General features: G+C 46.2%; 1 protein-coding gene across 5 annotated transcripts in view; it reads right to left on the reverse strand.

Annotated features, from left to right (window-relative positions):
* Positions 1-8,051, reverse strand: part of Slc8a3 (solute carrier family 8 member A3) — a 133,003-nt gene that overhangs the window by 18,388 nt on the left and 106,564 nt on the right. The gene's annotated exons all lie outside the window — the stretch shown is intronic.

The following is an 8,051-nucleotide window of genomic DNA, read 5'->3' on the forward strand; positions in this document are numbered from 1 at the left end:
TCTCTCTCTCTCTCTCTCTCTCTCTCTCTCTCTCTCTCTCTCTCTCTCTTCCCCCACCCATCCATATTCATTTTGCCACCCCAGAATAATGGCCATTGGGTCTTGAGGACCTCTCTATGGATACCATGTGACAGGTTGGCAGGTGTTAGGACAAAGAGAGGAGAAGTGAAAAGAGCAAGAGAAGAAGAAACAGGAATGCAGAAGTCAGGAGAAAGAGGAGGAAACAGGCGAGAGGAAGAAAGGAAGAAGAGTGTTACTGTTAGTGTGGAGGGCAGGGTACTACACCTTTCTGAACACTCATATCCACCATGCGGGGGCCCATCATCTCAATGACGGAATTCTTGTTTTTCTCATACGCCTTATCATCAATTACCTTGATGTGAATTGTTTTGCTGTGGACGGAAAAATAAAGTTTCATAAGCAAGGAGCAGAGTAGGGGTGAGGCAGCTGGAGAAGAAACAGGGAAGGAGAGAGAGAGACCCAGAAGGGTTCAAATTGGCCTTAGTTCCACAAGTGCGTGGAGGAAGGTGGCTGCCCTGGCCCTCCTCCAGCTCCAGTGAGTCCTCTTGGATTTCATGGGGCTGTACTTGAAGACTAGAGAAAGCTCAGGCTTTATAGGCAAAGGTTCCAAGTTTTAATCCCAGAAATGCTGTGTGATCTTGGACAAATAATTTAACTGATGTACAAACAAGACAAATAATGTTTATATAGTATCAAGGGTTATCCATCAGGGATACTTTTCAAGACACCAGTGAACATATGACATCACAGATAGTACCAAACCTTATAACGCTGTCTGTGCATACCTTTGATAAAGTTTAGTTTATACATTAGGCACAATACAAGATAACAACTAATTATAAAATAGAAGAATTATAACATTGCCAGTTTGGCATGGGGGTACACACACTTGTAACCCAAGTACTCTGGAGCCTAAGGAAGAAGGTTGGTGTGAGTTCAGGGCCAGGATGGACCGACCACATAGTGAGTTTGAGGACAGCCTGGACTACAAAACCAATACCCTATCTCAAAATACTAAACTAAAACTAAAACCACTCACAATAAACTATAATAAAAGCTGTTTATAATTTATGAATGGTTTATTTCTGGAGTTTCTCTTTTAGTATTTTCAGACAATAGTTTCATAGGCAATAGAGACTGTCTGGTTCCCACACTTAAAACTTAAAGCCATTAATGTCTATACATTGTAACTATTAGTGAGTTTCACTGTGACATTTTCAGAAATGTGTATGTGTCCTATTTACCAGCATCCAGCTCTCACTGCCCCTGTCTCATCTGCTTCTCTCCCTGCTCCCCATATTTCCCCACAGTTTCCCGTGGACCTTCCCGTAGACTGATGAAAGACTACTGTGCACATAAGAAGATTGTCCTGGTAGGTCGTCTCATAAGGTTTATTCTTCATCTCTTTGCTTTTGGAACAAGGAAGAACTTTTTTTTTTTAACTTCTAGAACTAGCAGATGATGACTGAAAGTGCTTATTTTTATAAAAAGAACAGAAAGGGAGGGGCAAATAGGCCTGTGGGAATCATGCTCAGAATAGTAGACTCTCTTGCCCTTTTGCGTGGCAGTAGGGATCACAGGGAGCCACGAGAATTTGTTCCGTTTGTGTCACACATTTTCTAATTTGTGATGATGAAGGAGATGCTGTCTACAGACGAGATGCTGCAGTGTGGGAACATGAGAGGAGGGTACAGAATTCTGGGGCTGTCTGAGTCAGGATCAGCGTTGAAGTTCTACATCGATCCTTTGGCCAACGCCAACCTGTTTCCCACATTGCTTTGTGTATGAGAAAGTGTTATTCTGTAGAACAAATGTGTAGGTGACTGTTTTGTGTCACCTACCCACAAGTCCTGCTGCTTCTCTTTTCTTTAGTTGCTTTAAACAGAGGTAAGCCCGTGCCTCGAAGCTGTCCCTTCTGATGGGACGTTGCAGGACCAGAACCCCTCTCTGCACATTTCGCCTGCCCTGGTGAATGCTATTGTCTTGTGGAACTGCCTCTCTCTGCAGCATAGGAATGCAGAGCTCTGCAGGACCCTGGTCTGCTCCCATCCACGCGCCCTCCCAGACATGGTTCTAAGCTTGGTGTTCACAGAGGAGACAGAGGCCTCTGATCTACCCTTTATTCCTTTTAAATGAGGCAGGGCCATCTTTATAGTCTAACTTGGCACAGACTCTCTGTTCTCTGAAGCCTCCCCAACTCAGCCTTTCCAGTCTGCCCATGTGTCTCTGGTTCTTCTACTACCTCACTTACTGGGTCCATCCCTCCTGAAGTGAGTATAATGGTTGTTAATCCTGCCCTGGACCATGTCACTAATTGCTTATGAAGTGACACTTTTAACTTTTATACCCGCTTCAGTCCATTAAAGCCCGAGTAGCTGTCATGGGAAACAATGCCCCTGCAGCCCATGAAAGTCACAGCACTATGGCTTTCCTTCTTCTAGGGAATGATACCCTGGATTAAAAAAAAATCTCTCCTCTATTCTTTCCCTGTGGGTAGCCTTGGGCAACCTGATAAAGTCCTCAAGCTGTAATACCTTTCAAGTGTAAAGTCTCAAGTGCAAAATGGCACAATAGTATCTACTTTGTAGTGTCCCCCAAATAATGTGGAAGCACAAAAGGGAGGTGTGTTCTCTACTGAGGGTTTTAAAAAACGGAATCATTATTATTAAGTATAGCACCAATGCCAGTTTGAGAGTCACGTTGTAAAAGCATCTTTTTATCTCCAGTCATTAAGTCAGCAAATCAGGGGAAATCAACAAATAGTGCTTTCTGCAAATAGAAGTCAGGTCAAGAAAGGGATGGATAGACCAGAATAATAGATCCCCAAATGGGTTATTACTGGGGCTTGGCGTGCTAGGAGGGGTATAGGGAGAGTCTCACAGTCTCTCAAAATCTGGTCTCTGCCATCATCCGTGACAAGCTCTGGACTGAATAGAACTTGTGTTATACCGTGTGGATGAGTCATTTTGATTTCTAGTCAGCAGATAAACAGGAAAAGAGACACTGTGGACTTCGTAGTAGAAGACAGGAAAAAGGAAGACAGGTGTTGGGTCACAGCAGGAGGAGATGAGGCTAGCTGGCTAGAAGTGCCAGCTGGAGGGTGGGGGGAGGGGAGAAGGCAGTGTTCCCCCTCTGAGCTCATTGGTGGGAAAGACATCTGTGTCCACTGAAGGTGTTACCCTGCCTGGAGGTTGGAGAAACCCTTACAGCTCCCTAAAACGGACACAGTCTTCATTTCTGTCCCTCACACGAGTGAGACCACAGGGACATTAGCTAGGAGTCATCAGCTGGACCTTGAGTTCTTTCCAAACTTATTCCCTGGGTTTCAGCTGTGGCATAATCTTCAACCAGTTGGCTCAGACTCTGAACCCAGAACCATCACTCTCCTGCGCTGGTGCCCTCTTTCTCTTTCCTTCCTTCCTCCTCTCCACCCGACTCTGGCTCCAAATACCTTGACCATCAGCCTTCACTCTGCTACCAAGATCAGAACACCAGGGCTTCTCCCTCGGACAGCTACAGCCTCCAAAGAGACTTTCCTGTCCTTGTCCTTGCTTCAGGCTCTCTCTCTCTCTCTCTCTCTCTCTCTCTCTCTCTCTCTCTCTCTCTNCTCTCTCTCTCTCTCTCTCTCTCTCTCTCTCTCTCTCTCTCTCTCTCGTTACAGCCAGAGTGGGAGATTAAAAAGGCAGTGTAGCCAGAGGTGGTGGTGGCACAGACTTGCAATCCAAGAACTCCAAAAGGATCATAAGTTGGTAGGGTTGAGACCAGACTGGCCTACAGAATTCCAGGTTAACCTTGATTGCCGGGGAGACCCCTGACTCAAGTGAAGTCCAGATCCTGTCATGGCCTCCGCAGTCGTAACAAACAAAATCCTGTGTCCTAGAGGAACTTCTCTATCCGGTGGCATTGAGCTTCACAGGACCCCCTTGCACCGTTCCCGAACATCATGCTCTTTCCATTTTCAGATTGGGTTGTTTCTCACGCAGGGTAAGCTCCCTCATGTTCCTTGTCTGGGATGCCCTTCACCTAGACCTGAACTTATCCTCATCTGTTGGGATTTCTTACCTCCTTACCTCCCTGGAGAAGCCTTCTGAAGCCACTGTAGCCCCTAGAAGCCTCCTCCCACCACGGATTGCAGTTCGCTCCATCTCACCACTCCGTTTGTTCATGGTTTGAATTTCGCCTGTTGCTTACTGTTTCCAGTCTGTCCGTTCCCACTTGAGTATAAACTCTGTGAGAGAAGGGCCTGAGCCTATCTTATTTGATGTATGTTCCTGGCACATGCCCAGCCACAAGAGACCCTCAGAAAGACCCTGTAGAGTAATCACCAGTACACTGGTTGCTAAACCACCTGAGGGGTCACTTCGTTCTGCTATAAAAACATGTAACAAAGGACAAAACAAAACAAAAGCAACAAAACCAAAACCTTTGAAGGTCACTGTGGTGGTACACTCACAACCTCTGAGGGACACAATGTCTGGACGGCCAATGCCACCCACCCTAGCCCCTCAGCTAGTTTAACCTATTCCATTCGTCCACTCTGGGGAAGACAGTGCCCAGGATGAACATGGGGACCATTAACTCAGGTGAGGAATTCAGAGTGCTTCATTCTGTATTACCACTTTTTACTTCCAGCGCAGCGGCTGCTTCTGAATGGACATTGAGACAGAATATCCTGATTCGCTGCCTGGAGAGCCAATGATGTCATCAGAAGCTATGGGGCCAGCACCTGCCTTTCTTATAAGCCTTCTGCTAAAAGGTGCCAGAGTGGCGTTCCCAGCCTGGGATCTGGCTGTACCTTTTGGAGAAGAGCCTCCTGGGAGCTCTCCTACCAACAGCCCTAGAGGGGTTAGGAAAACTTTTCCCCAGCCTGGCTGGCCTCTTAGAACATTGCTCTTCATTGAGGACACCCAAACTGAATGAGCCTCTGGGTGTCATTCCTATTTGACTGTGAGTTCCTTTAGATTAAAGGGGCTGAAGCAGCATTTGATAGTTGAACAAGTGAATGATGCATCAGCAGTTGCCCCGAGAGGGAACTGACCCTTCTAGAAAGTGATCTTTGCAAAGGTCATGTCTAGTTACTCTCAAAGCAGAACACAGTTCTCAGTCTCTATAGCAATGAGCATAACCAAGTGTCAGCTCTGTATTTACGGGCCCGTTGGAGCCCCACATTTGCCCTGAATCAGCCCAAGAGAGTGGGGCTGGGGGTGACAGGAAGATTCACAGCTCCAGTTCCCTCCTTCTTCTAAGTCAAGAAGGGAAGTGAAAAAAGCAGCAGTGGTCTGGGAATAGATGGTCGCTGTGCCCTGAAATTGATAAATCTCCTTCTTGGGAAGGCAAGGGGAATAATCTATAAAATAATTTATTTAACAGTGTGTCTGCTCCCGGCGCTGTAGACAGAAAATGACTGGTTATCTGATTCATGGCTTTAGAGATTTTGGATCTCTCTCTTTCTGGCTTTCTTTCTCTGATGGGGATCTCATTTTAAATGATGATTTTTTTTTTTATCCAAACAGGGAATCATTTTTTTATTTTATAGACATAAACCTTCAGACTCAGGAAAACCCTTCTAATAATTAGGAAGAGAGCTGCAGCCCCATAGGACCCATGTCAAGCCCAGTCAAAGCCCTTTGCCCACTTGAACATCTACGAACCTTGCACTTTCAGTACTTTCCAGAAATGCCCATTGAATAGCATATGCAGGGAAGATGGTTGGACAGAGAGACTCCTTCAGTTAGACACTTACCTACCTGGGGGAGGGGCCAATTCTATAGCTGTCTTCTTGACTGAACCAGACACAGAGCAGACTGATGCAGAGTTGCAATACTGCATAACTGCTGGTTCTGCATGGTCCGCTGCTCTTGGGGCCAGCATGATAGACAAAGTTTTTGAAGAATCAAATCTCAGAACATGCTTTCATGAAGGTAGGAAGCCAGAGACTCATTGACATAGAGCTGGGGGGGGGCTTGTGTGCACAGTCTAAAGGACCACCAGAAAGCACACTACTCTTAGCTAAATGACATCTTACTGCAGTATTTAAATCTATCAGAGGTAATGGGGGAAAACCCATCATGAATGAAATGTCAAATTTCAGACACTGGCAGGTCCCCAGGCTGCACGTTCATGCTTCTCCTTAGCATCCTCGCCCTCCTCTTAGCCCAATGCTGCATTCTTGTGCTACCTGGTGCCTGGTAGATTACAAAAAGAATGGTAGATTAGGAAAGCACACAAGTTTCTGCTCCTCCCTTCACGCGGGTCCTCCTGAGCCGCCTGTTCTTATTACACTTGTCCAAGAACAGCAAGAGGCCAGTCCTCTCTTGGGATGATTATGGGAAACCATGGGAGCAAAACCCCACAATCCTTGTTTTTTGTTTTCGTTTTTGTTTGTTTGTTTTCTAATTGCAGATCTTGTTTAAACATGAGAGAGAGAGTGTGTGTGTGTACTTATATGAGAGTATGTATATACGTGTGTGTATGTGTATATACATATATGTGTGCATGTGTGCTTGTTTGAGGGTATGTACATATATGTGTGTGCATATGTTTGTGCTTGTCTGTTTGAAAGCATATATGTGTGTGTGCATGTGTGCTTGTGCATGGGCATGTACATATGTGTGTGCTTGTCTTTGTGCATGCATATATGTGTGTGCATGTGCATGTGTTCATGCATGTGTATACGTGTGATTGTGCCTATATGTGTGTGTGCCTATGCTGGCGTTTGTACATGAGCATGTCTCTCTGTGTGCATGTGTGTGTCTGTGCATGCATATTCATGTGTGTGTGTGCATGTATATGCATGGTTGTGCATGTTGTATTTGTGTTGAGCATGTTTCTTTCTCTGTCTTTCTGTCTGTCTCTCTCTCTGTGTGTGTGTCTGTGCATACATGTTCATGTGTGTGCATGTATATGCATGTGTGTGTGTACATGTCGTGTTTGTGTTGAGCATGTTTGTGTGTGTGTGTGTGTGTGTGTGTGTGTGTGTGTTATACAAGGCTTCTCGCTCACCCTCTGGGACTACTTTCCCAGTCTTACTGCCTGCCTATTCCACCAGGGCTCCCATCTCCACTGGCTCTTCGTTTTTTCTCCTTTCCCTCTGCAAGGGCCCAGCTCCCATGCATTGGCCAAAGCATTCTGTAGGCCCAGTCTCCAGTGTGCTCCCTGTTTTTGCTCAATAGAGAGAGAACGGCTGGGGTTGGGGTGGATCGAGAGGATGGTGAGGATATGGTCTTTGAATTGTGCCCTAAATGGATGGCTGCTAGTTCTCTGTCACCCTAGTGCCTGCCTTCCTGCCCTCCTCAGGCTGTGGGAGCTGCACACTTCCATTCCTCAGCACGGTCCTTTCTGCTGGCACCTCCTCTTGGTACTATCACCCCCCTCAAATCACTGTCACCTCAGGCCTGGACTCTCACAGCATCCAAACTCACTTTTGGCTCCCGTGCTTCATGCTTGGTTACAATACGTCCTCTCGTCAGCCAGGGATTTTCTGTAGCTTTTAAGAGAAAATCTTTAGTATCTGTGTGTTGTTGAACTGCTGACCAAAGATTTAAAGGCAGCTCCAAAAATAAGACCTCCTTTGGAACCTAGAATCACTGTTCAGAATGAGTTTTGAGAGATCTGAGGACTGCCGTACTAGAGAGCTCAAAGTGATGATGGTGGCTGTACAAAGGTTGGCCCTAAGAATAGAGAGCCGCGTTAATTTAAACCTAAGAGAGAGGAAAGCCCCCATGTGCCACTTTTTTACTTAGTTCCAGGAACCAGATCCTGCTGCACTTAGGACTCGATTGAATCTGAATGAGGGTGAAGAAATGGTAGGCATTAAGCGTACTTCGTGCTGCTCCTTCAGATGCCCGAGTTCTAGTCTCGGCTCCCATGGCAGGCGCAGCTGTCTGTACCTCAGCTCAAGTGATCCATCTGATACTTGCTTCAGGCCTCTGTGGTTAACTGCAGACCTGTTGCATATTCTCTCTGTCTCTGTGTCTGTCTGTCTGTCTGTCTGTCTGTCTCTCTCTCTCTCTCACACACACACACACACA

This window comes from Mus pahari, chromosome 7 (assembly GCF_900095145.1).
Source record: "Mus pahari chromosome 7, PAHARI_EIJ_v1.1, whole genome shotgun sequence".
NCBI classification, from domain to species: domain Eukaryota; kingdom Metazoa; phylum Chordata; class Mammalia; order Rodentia; family Muridae; genus Mus; species Mus pahari.